Below are 12,163 nucleotides of genomic sequence, written 5' to 3' on the forward strand. Positions count from 1 at the left end.
GTGATGTAGGCAGAATCAATAGGCAGGTCAGAAATGAATGAAAAGAAATAAGGAAAAACAGATCAGTACTGCGGTGAGCAATAGTGTCATGTGGTCAAAATGGAAGGAAAATGGTCCGTTACCTGGAACAGGTAAATCAATAATGGCGTATTCTAAACTTCAAAAACGGATCGCTGTACCGGAGTCAGCGTCTGTGGATATGAAGGTAAGTGTTACGGGGCCTTACAGAGCCTGAGGCATCTAGTTTCAACCCGCGTTGAAAGTAGCTTACCGTTTCTTAAAAACGAAGCGGAGCTGTTCCCTCAGCGTCTGCTGCAAGCAGACTGTCTTCGTTGCATCGGCGCGTTGCCGGGCAACCCTGTTTTATGGGATACGTGATCGCGGCTCCTCGGTGGAGGGCGCAAGCCGCGATCCGTGTCTGCAGTCGGGCAGTAGGGCTTGAATCTGGTACAGAAATGTAATTTACAAGCATCCTGGGCTGATACTAGGAAAAGTAAATCATATAAAAGGGACAAATCTGAAAAACCGAGAATAGTTAACATAGAGAAAATACTGGAATCCATATCTAAATAGGAGAAGGTAGGTCATACGGAAAAAAACAACAATAGTGGCTGTTTCATAAATCCCAACCAAGTGGCTGTGTTATACAACGTACATGTGTACCTAAATGAGATAATACAGAAATATCTATAGGTGCCTTAATGCCGCTAGTGGTGACGTCCAAACAGACGGCACCTTGAGTCCTGGATGAGGCTCCAGGATGCGCAGCATGCAGGGCACTACCATATGGATCATAGTTTCGCATGCGAGTAATATTAAACAAATTATAGGTAACCATCAACATTCAAGTCATTTGAATTATGGTGCCACATGCACCTCGGTACTATTCCAAACAGAAAATGCAACATACAATTAGAGAAAACAGTGAAAATTGATCTCCTCATTAAGTCCATTAGGTACCAAACTGCCAAGTTTGTCTATCCAATATGTCTCTCTGCGATTCAAACGTTGGCATAAATCCTCATGAGGACTATTCTTGGTTAACACCTCCAAAATCACAAATCTTATCTGTGAAACGTTATGTCCATTAGCCACCCAATGACGTGCCACGGCTGAATTAGTGTTTGCATTGCGGATACAGGATCGGTGTTCACCCCACCTCAGTTTTGCGGTTCGTGTCGACTGTCCAACGTAGAACTTCCCACATGGGAATTTTATGCCATAGATGATGTTACTGCTGTCACATGTGCCATAAGTCTTAAGCATAATCTTCTGTCCCATTCTCGGATGGTTAATGATGTTCCCTTTCATGACAAAGTTGCAGTTAACACAGTGAAGACAAGGAAATGTTCCAGTCCGTTGTGTCACAGGTTCCTTTGCTGTGGGTTTTGTTTGTACAAGTTCGTCTCTCAAGTTCCTGCTGTGTTGATATGCAAAGACTGGTTTTTCGCTGAACAAATACTGTACTCGAGTGTCATTCTTAAAGATATCCCAGTGTTTCATGATGGTTTTCTTAATTTTGTTACTTTGTGTAGAAAACTTGGACACATATACCGGTGACTTCAGTTCTCTCTTATTCTTGGGATTCTGTCCTGACAATAGAGTCTCCCGTGACAAGGCATCAACTTTGTCGGATGCTAAGTCAAGTTCATTCTGCTTATATCCACGGGCCAGGAATTTTCCTTTCATCTCCATCTGTTGCACTCTGTAGTCTTCAGGATCACTCACTATTTTTTTGACTCTCAATAGTTGACTGTATGGCAGGTTCTTAAGCAGGCTCGGCTGGTGGAAGCTGAGACGGTGCAAAAGATTATTGCGATCTGTCATTTTCCGAAATAGTGTGGTGCTGTACCGAGGAGCCGCGATCACGTGTCCCATAAAACAGGGTTGCCCGGCTACGCGCCGATGCAACGAAGACAGTCTTCTTGCAGCAGACGCTGAGGGAACAGCTCCGCTTTGTTTTTAAGAAACGGTAAGCTACTTTCAACGCGGTTTGAAACTAGAAGCCTTTAGTCAGGCTCTGTAAGGCACCCTAACACTTACCTTCATATCCACAGACGCTGACTCCGGTACAGCGATCCGTTTTTGAAGTTTAGAATACGCCATTATTGATTTACCTGTTCCAGGTAACTGACCATTTTCCTTCCATTTTGACCACATGACACTATTGCTCACTGCAGTACTGATCTATTTTTCCTTATTTCTTTTCATTCATTTCTGACCTGCCTATTGATTCTGCCTACATCACGACTGGGTATGTGCAACATTATGTTTCCTAATACTTTTGATACTTATGTTTACAAACACGTGTCTTTTTGGATACATATGGATACTTATCATGATATGGTTTGAATTACATGTACATGTGATGTTTAAATTGATCAGACTTGCCCTGATGAAGGAATTGTTGTATTCCGAAATGCATTGGCATAATATAAGTCTAAGGATGGGGTGACTTGTGGCATACTCTTCCTCACTAAGAATAATATTAGTGACTACTTGTTACTTTTTTCTAGAAACTTTGGTTTGACAGATAAAACCAACATTTAAAAACTACTACTATTTCAATTTTTTATGAGTTATCCCTAATGTTCACACTAATTGCATACAGCAAATTGCAACTTACGTAAAATCCGTACTGGGACTTCAGAGAGCGGCTGTATGATTGGGTATTCCACCTAATCTTTTTGCTTCCACTGTTTTTTGGGCTTGGGTGTCTCCAAACCTTTTTCAGCCGGCTCCTGTACACAGAACCTAATTTCTTTGAAGACTCATTACATCAGAGACATTTAAGGATGGCAAACAAATGAATGCTCCCGTGGTGCCCACTCAAATTTGCTTCTTGATGCTGTTGAGCACCCAAGTCATGCAATAAAGGCATTTTCCGTGGTCCTGTCCCCTTGTCTGCATTATAAGGCACTAGACCCTTTTAAAGCCCCACACATTGCCTTTTCAAGACACTTCTTTTGTTCTTTTGACATTTGCTATTAAAATCAATCACCTGCACTCCTGTCTTAATCCAGAGTGCCCCCTTTGGTCCCAAAGCATGCATTCTCTGTGCTTGCTTTATTGGGGTGGGTCGTTGGTGTTTTTAATTAGTTGTGTGCATTGTTAGTTGTATTATGGTTCTTATTTTATATAGAACGTTGAGTGGACATCCTTTATTTTGGAACCGCTGTACTATCTCCATCAAGAGTATCGCTTGCCTTTGGCCAGGCTACCAAAAGAGGCGAAGGAGATCTACCTGCGTGCCTGTGTAATCTTTAATGATTGGCATCACTGCTGGTTTAGTTGTGGTGTGGGTGTGAGTAGACGTTTTAGACACTACTCACACCTGTCCATCTGCAGAGCAGCAGTCATTTCAATACAGTATTGAAGAGCAAATGCTCACGATTGGTCCTCGTTCTGCAAGAAGATAAGCAGTACAAATAAATATATGTTCTGGCAGTGTGAAAAGTGTTAGCTCTTCTCTGGGAATTGCTACAGGGACCTGACCTGATTGTTTGCACACAGATCTAATATCACTTTTATGATGTATCCTTGGGCATTTCCCTGCAAACATATGCCTTTCAGCTGACTTAATAAAATGGTAAACAGGGTCTGTTTGTTGCTAATATTCGGGTGTTGAAGAAATGGAAGTGTGACAACAGGTCACAATCTGAAAACTGGCTGTAAGGCATGCCCAAGGAGAAGGAGGATTGTTCCAACAACATGATGGACGAATATGAACTGGCTTGTACTCCATGTAATAATTTCAGTGAGCAACCCCATCCTTTCCTTGCGTGGAATATCTGTGTTGTGTGTCAAATAGACACCAACTGTTAGTGAATGCGATTAGTGGGCAGGGTTGTAATTGACAAGGGAGCAGAAAATAGATAACGTTATTTGAAGTTTGTAAGACCCAATTGTGTTATTGTAAATGCAAGAACCTGAATATGTATTTGTATATACTAACAATAGCATATTTAAAGAAAGTGTAAACATGTTGCTATATGACGCATGGAATGCTACATGAGTGTGCTGTAGTGTCCGTTTTTTTTTAGTCCATGGGAGTAAGTACATACCAGATGGGCAGCTGTATCAATGACTTTTGTACTTCCAAACTGATGTTGCGACTGGCAATAAGGTTTCCTTTTCCAAACCTGCCTGCACCTAGGTTTTTAAGAAGAAGCGACTATATATGGAATCTAAGAGTAGAACCAGAAAAATGACACACCATTTTGACGATAAAATAAAGTTAATACGCCTTTCAAAGAAACACATTTTTCGTTCCAACACCTTCCATTTCTGGCACTCACGTCCAGAAAGCACAGCATCTAAATAGCTGCCTGCTAAAGCCTGCCTTCTGTAGCCCGGTTTCTTTTCAAGATGTTCTCTGTTCCACGCGCTGGAAGATCCACCAAGTTCGTGTGACAGTTGCCACAGAGGTCCTTGACCTTGATATGCTATGACAGTTTATCGATATAGCACCTATACACAATGTGTTTCAAAGGCTTCACGACAAGGGAGGGAACAAGGGAAAATACAAACAAATTGTTACAGGTCAGGAACAACAAGAATGTGAAATTAACTATCGTACTCGGCCTAGCGACATTTAAGATACTGCAAGTGCTAAGACACAGATGGGAAGGAAATGGGAGCAGACAGGCGACTACCATACTAGGCCTGACAACATTTCTGGTAGAGCCGGAGAATTACACGAGGTGAGGGAGAGGGGAGAAGAGAGGAGGGAGAGGAACAAAACAAGTGACTATTGTACTAGGCCTGATGACATAACAGATAGTGCTGGAGGGGGGTGATAACAAGTGGGGGGGAGACCTTCAGTGGAGAGCCTTCCTTCTGTGCTGGCATATGAATATTTCTTCCTACTTATCTTTGGCTGAAGAGGGCCAGGTCTCGGCAGCATTGAAGCAACTGGTGAATAGGCTGGGGTGGAGATTAGCTTCAGTGCAGGGGGCGATCGTACTTTGCCCCATTCTATTGCAGGGGTGGTCCCTTAAAATCTCACGTGGGGAAGAGAGATGGGCTTGTGATTGTGACCTTGGTGGCTGTTCCTTCACAAGGGAGGGCGGGTTATGCACAATGCCACAGTGAGAGAAAGGATAGAGAGCACACTGACAGTAAGAGGCAGTGTGATTGCCTCAAGACTGTGGTGCAGAGGACCTTCACGGTTGGTGTGTGGGTTGGGTCAAGTTCCCACCTTCCCTGTGACCTGAGGGGTAAGGACATGATCTGATCTTCGCATGGTGCATGAAGTGAGGGAAGCCTCAGTCCTTTTGAGTGATGGAAGAGTGCGGAGCAAGGAGAGGTTGGTAGCTTGTAAAGCTCTTGGCATACCTAGTGGGTCACAGCAGTATCCTGTTGGAGCCATGGGCCTCTGGCGGGGTTTATGAACTCAAAGAGTCTTGGGTGGTGGTGACCTTGAGAAGTTAACGGTCCTCCCTCTGATGGGAAGGAGGTAGGTGTTCTGATGATCGCTCAATGCCTGTTTCTTGTCAACATGTTCTGCTTCCATTTCCTGGAAGTCTCTGCTCAGTGCAGTTTCCTAAAATGAACCTGCAGGGAAAGAGAGAGAGCCTTTCCCCCTGTGGTGGCAAAGATGAGTTGCTACTCTCCTGTGGCTCAAGAGTGTCAATGCTTGTCAGCACCACAACAACACAGCTGGAATCCCGCAAGTTCCTGTGGTCATCTCATCAGATGGGTTCTGTGGAAGAAGGAGGTCTGAGACTGTGGGCACAGGCAAGTCCTCTTTATTCAGATAGTTCACATTTACACAGAAAGGGAAACCCACCGGTGCCCACCACACAAGCAACCTGGACACACAGAGGGGACTCGAAATTCCACACATTCCGCTGATCTACATCAAACCCAGTCAGGGGTTGCACACACTCGACATGATGCCTGGGAGATGCCACATCACACTGTGTGAGTGCCTCGGCCGGATCTTAGACATTCAACAGCGGGTTCTTTTGAAACCCTAGACTGGGGACCACAGCAGAAGTGCAAGACTGGTTCGCCGCAGATTACTTCTTAGAACTTTGAAGACACCGAGCAGTAGTAAGCAGGAAATGGAAAGAAATGCTGGAAGTTGCAGTAATTGGCTATGTCATGGCGAAAAGGTGTGCTTAGAATTTCCATGAAAGCTAACAGCATTGGGTATGTGCCAGCGCTGTACCTCAGAGTGTGCCATCGAGGATAAAATGCCAAGATGGTGAGGTAATTACTTCAAACTGGGCATGGGCACCAGGGAACGGGAAAACCAGAATCAATGTCAGAACAAGCATTGGCAATGCCAACAGTTTTGGCTTTTGCATAGGCATGGGAAAGGCTCTCGCCAGGCACAGCCGCAGTGGTATTAAATGGATATTGATGGTAGCAGGTGCAAAATGGTGTGAGTAGCTGGGCATCTAATAACAGTGCCTGACAAATGCCTAATACTTATACACAATCCAAAACTGTTGGCTTTGCTAATGCTTGTTTTAACGGGACTTCTGTGAACAATACATAGAGTGAACATAAATCGAGCAGCTGAAGGCAGACATTTAAGAAATGTTTAGTTCACCAGTAGCACGTTTACAAATCCAAGTAAGTCATTAACTGAAAAAACACTGGCAGATACTTGGAGTGCTGCGTTTGAAGGTAAGGCTTGAATTAAGCAAGCTCAAAGAGTTCCCATGAGAAGGTGTTTGGGGCGGGGAGGGGCAGGAACTGTGTGGGCATGGCCATAGGATTAGCATGGCCATGGGAAGTCAATGGATAGGCAACTAACCAAACAGCACCTACAAGCTGTGCTTACCTCCTCATATGCCATTCTTTACTCTAATGCAATTAGCTTCAGTTTACAGGTATCCCAAGGGGCACCTAATAGCCCAAACTAAAAACTGACAAACCGACTCTAGTGCCGCAGAGCTAAAAGCAGTGCAGGCGTACACAATGCCTGAGAACAAGCTTCGAGTGCAGCGGGAGAAATGGCTCAGTACAGCGTCAAGCAACAGGGCACGTGACAGCCTGAAGCTGGGGCGTGAGCAAACACGCTGCACGTGATCGCGTAAGCTGGTCAATGCGCGAGTTCTTGGAAACTCTTTGAACTCCTGCGGGACTGCCCAAACATGCCTGAAAAGGTTCCTGTGTGTGCACTGGGGAAAGATGAAGGGGCGGGGCCACCGCGGGCATAGCGAATACGAATCTACCTGTATGTTCAACGAGTAACCATCCGCCACAGTGACCGCCAACGCAGTGTAGCTAAGTAGTCCTCACTTGTCCCATTTCTCTTCAGCGACAGAAGTACACGAACATTCCGCGTGATACATTTGGAATCAAAATGAATTACTATAATTAATAAAGTAATTAATACTATGAACGCAGGTGTCAATCGTATAAAAAACAGTAAATCATTAGAGGCCAGGAATAACTGAAAAATTCAGAAAGATACTTCGCGAGCAAATATAAACCAGATAATCAAAATACAATGCACATAAGCACACAACTCTCTCTCTTGCACACACGATAAGTACTACAAGCAGTTAGTAAACAAACATAATACATTGGGCCTCATTATGAGTTTGGTGGTATGTCAGCAGAACATTTGCTGAGATACCACTAAACGTCTTTACAGTTAAAACCACTTGGTCTGGCAGAATTATTGCCAGATTACAAGTGGTGCGGTGTGAGTCTCCATTTATGGAGTCCATAGCACTCCAAGGGAATTTTGGCAGAATTACCACTGGCGGTAATTTTGCTGGTTGTAATTGCACCAAAATTGCCATTTTTTGGCGATAAGGTGGCGTAGTTATCTCCAGCATTTTGCAGGAGGTTTTTCCTCTAACTTACTGTTTGTTTTGTTTTATTTACTTGTGGTATTGTTTGTTTGCTTGTTTTATTTATATGGCGACCGAATCCAGAGGTAACTGGACGCAAAGAATGCATAAGTACATTTTCAGCTCAGTTACAGACCGAGGCATGTTACATATAGGTACAGTCAGAGTTAATTTACATCTTAGTTACAGACAAGGTAGATTGCAAATACATACAAGTAATCCGAGAAGGCAAAGTCACATTGCAAATAGATGTAGTTTAAAGTCAATTTAAATCTTAGATGTAGGCAGAGCAGGTTGCGTGTACGTACATGGAGCGGTGAAAGTGCAGGTTGGATAAAGATAGAGACCATAGTGGGAGAGGAGAATAGGTTATTTACAATGGTGCTGGCAGTACACGTTAGTCAGGTTAACTGGTCTGGGCGCTGACTGGCAGGTTAGATGTCATTTGAACGCAGCCAGTGCATGGTTTTACGCCTGAAGCTGGAAAGGGGTTGGTCAATTCTGAGATCAATGGATAGTGCATTTCAAAATTGTGCAGCTTTCACTGGGAAGCTGATTCCTGCTGATTTTATTAATTTAAGTTTGGGAATGTAAAGGCAGAAAGCACTCATAGGTCTAGTAGGGCCGGTAGAGGTTTTTCTTACAATTCTCTCAACTAGGTAAGGGGGTGCTGCCTTGTTTAGGCACGTGAAGGTAAATGTCGCTGTTTTCAGCATGATTCCATCCTTTATATTCAACCAGCGGTTCGTTCACTCGTCTAAATTGTGACACATGCTATCTAGTGGGGATATTCAGGGCTGTTCCTGGCACATTGATTTGTAAGATTTGCAGTTTATCTAAGATATACTTGTTGGTGCCCAGGTAAAGGGCATTGCAATAATCTAGTTTTGATAATATTAATGCGTTAGAGAGAATAATGCAGCTGGCCTTTGATAAGAAAAGCCTGCATGCCCTGATTAACTTGCATGTGTAGGCCGAGGAGGAAGCCAGGGAGTTAACCTGTTTGCCTAAGGTTAACGCAGAGTCAAGGTAGACGCCAGGGGTTTTGCCTTCTTTCATGACCTTGCTCGTGTTTCCATTTATGTTGAAGGGCGTGTAATTGTTGTCCAGTTTATTTAAGTTGGCCATCGAGCCCAGGATCAGGATCTCTGTTTTGTCGTCATTCAGGCATGGGCCATGTGTTGCCATCCATGCCTGAATGAGTAGATAGCTTTTATTTACCGAGGCTAAGTCATTGTCATAATTGCCCGAAAGGGGGATAAGTATCTGGGTGTTATCTGCATAGTTAGTGTAGGTGACACCCAGCCTGTCCTATTTGTCAAATAGCATCTTGGTAAATATGTTGTACATGGTCGGCGAGACACAAGATCCTTGTGTCACGCAGCATGTTGTCAAGATGGGATTTGCAGATGCTGAACGGGAGAAAACTCTCATCGTTCCATTGCTTAAGAACGATTGGACCCAGGCGATCACATCTTCAGAAAAATGGGCAGCCGAGGCCAGATGTCTACACAGCACTTCGTGGTCCACCAAATCAAAGGCTGCTGACAAGTCAAGGAGGAGAAGTAAGGCAGTTTTACCTTTGTCCTTAAGCTCATCGATTTGGGTTTTTAGGTCGATTAATGCTGTTTCCGTGCCGTGTTGTGGCCTGAAGCCGGATTGTGGGGAGCCTAAAAGGTGGTTAGCCTCGAGGTAAGATTGTATTTGCAAATATGCAACTTTGTTGATTATTTTAAGGAGAAAAGGCACTGTAGTAATTGGCCTGTAATTAGTTGATATGGCTGGATCAAGGGTTTTTTTTTTTTTAGTAATGGCAAGACCCAGGATTCCTTCAAGTTACTAGGGACAGTGTTGGTCGCAAAGGAGGCATTGACGAGTTTAGAAATGAAAGGGGCAAGGTCTCTTGCTGCATCTTTGATGATTTGTGCAGGACAGTTGTCACATTGGCAGTTGGATGGTTTTAGTGAAGAGATGATTTTTTCTGTTTCCAGGATGGAGATTTTGGTGAATTTAAAAGGTTCTAAAGTTAAATTGGTTTCTTGTGGGATAGTCAGGTGTGGCCTGATGTTGTTTAGGGAGGCTTTTTTGTTTGCTATTTTGGAGAGAAGTTATTTTATTAACTAAGGCATTTTGTATATTTGTACACCATAGTTTGTCCTTAGGTGCATTGTCTGTAGGCGGAATTGGAAATTCAATTTCATGTAGTATTACAAATAGTTCTTTCGTAATGGAGCTTGCTTTTGAGATTCTTTCATTATAGAGCTCCTTCTTAGTGTGGATTATTTCCTTTTTGTAGTTGTTGTCGAAGTTGGTTAAGATCAATTTGTTTTCATCAGTGGGGGTATGTTGCCATGTGGCCTCCAGTTTCCTTTTTTGAAGTCTCATATTTTTGAGGTGAGAACCAGGCATTAAAGTGTGTCCGTTGTTTGCTTTTTCGCATTTTAAGCGGTGCAATAGGGTCTAACGCTTTGGACATGGTGTTAGTGTATATAGGTAATGGGGTTAGCGTTAAGAGAAGGAAGGATGTGGGGGAATAGACTTTCTGTGGTAATGTCCTTTTTGCTTCTTGTTGGAAGAGGGGCTGCCATGGCGTTGTTTCGGGGTCTTGGCTGGGAGTAGCTAATGTGAAAGTAATTGGATGGTGGTCAGTCCAGTGTTGTTGGGTTACCTTAGTGATGGAGGTTTCACAGTTTTGGTCTGCTACCCTCTAAGGTCCTGCCTTTGTCATGGGTAGGAGAGGATACTCTTTGAGTGAGTCCTTGTTCTCGCAGGATATTAGCTACTGCCTGGGCATTTTTGTCTGCAGGGTCATTAAAGCCAAAATTAAAGTCACCCAGAAGTAGAATTTGTGAGGATTCTTTGGTATTGTTGGCTAGGATACTCGATATATCTTCTTCAAAGGTGCCGAAAGGTCCATGGGGTCTATAGAGTAAGTAAATTGTGAGGGTCCGGCAGTTAGATATAGGGAGTTTGGCAACAAGTAGTTCACAGGATTTGATAGAGGGCAGATTTAGCTATGAGGGCTAGACCGTCTCCTTTGGCATTAGGTCTATCTGCCCTGAATATCTGGTCATTTTCAGGGACTGCTAGCGTGAGAGCTAGGCCAGCAGCATCATGTAGCCATGACCCTGTGATGGCTAAGATGTCCAGGTTCTCATTGGAGATGGTATCTGCTATACCAGTAGCATGAGCCACTAGTGACCTCTTGTCGATCAGGTCCGCAGAGAGCGTAGTTAGGTTTTTGTTGTCCTGTGGGATGTTGTAGAGGGGTTTGGCTGGAGAGGTGTTGTATTTAGTTTTATGATGCAGGCAGGGTTTTACAAACGGTGTACTGTGTGAGTTCTTAGTACTTGATCTGGGCACTATGAAGTTGGGTATATGGTTCAGATCAGAGGAAATGTACCCTGTGATTTGGCAGGATTCACGGCTAGTAGGGTTTAGTTGTTATGCTTTGTGTGAAATAAGCTTAAAAATCATTCGGGGACGTACAGCAAAGATGGTTGGAGGTAGCGTTCAAGCAAACGAGCTATGTGAGCAAGCTCTACACTATACAAGGTTGATTGGCCGGACATGAAGTAGTTACAGTTAGGTGAAAATTAAACATTGAGCACGGTTAGCGTAGGCACATTAGAATAAACAACATAGTAAATAATGGTGACGTTCTGTCCGTTCAAAAAGTTTCAATGACCTGGGCATAATACAGTTATGTACAAGTTAGATGATGTAAACATAGTGGATTGGCAGGACACATGATAAAGTAATAGTTAGTGGGCATTATGCATTGTACATGATTGCTTCAATCATCAGGAAACTCTTACAGCGTATTATTGGCATAGCGTAGGCAAAATAGTAGGGAGGTATATGAGTTGGTCATAAGTATCGCTACCTCAGTGTTACATGGTATGAAAGCGAGGCGTCTGCTTATATGCACTGTCTGAGTTCGTTACATCGAGAGGTTAGAGTGCGATATGTTCAAAGGTAGGGTCATCAGGCTTAGATACAGGTGAAGGTGTGTCTAATTGTTGGTTACGCATATAGGAAAGTTTTAAGCAATCAAAGTCAAGAGCTGAATGCCGGCGACCACGTTAGAAGGTTTTTGAAAACTGTTTATGGTAGCTATTGGTCACGGTAGCTTGGAGAGATGGGCTAGTGCATTCTGTTGCAAATCAGATGTGCTACGATGCAGGCATCGGGTACTCTGAAGGCCCGTTTTACATTTTTCTTGGGGAGGCTCACCTGAAGTTAGTTGGAGAGGGCACAGTGCGGCAAACAGGAGGCAAAACAGGGCCTTATCCTAGGCCTTTGCCACGGGGCGGCTGCCTTCTTACGGTCGAGGCTATTGGCTC

The sequence above is a fragment of the Ambystoma mexicanum genome, chromosome 4q (genome assembly GCF_040938575.1).
Source record: "Ambystoma mexicanum isolate Mex_15411 chromosome 4q, UKY_AmexF1_1, whole genome shotgun sequence".
Classification (NCBI taxonomy): domain Eukaryota; kingdom Metazoa; phylum Chordata; class Amphibia; order Caudata; family Ambystomatidae; genus Ambystoma; species Ambystoma mexicanum.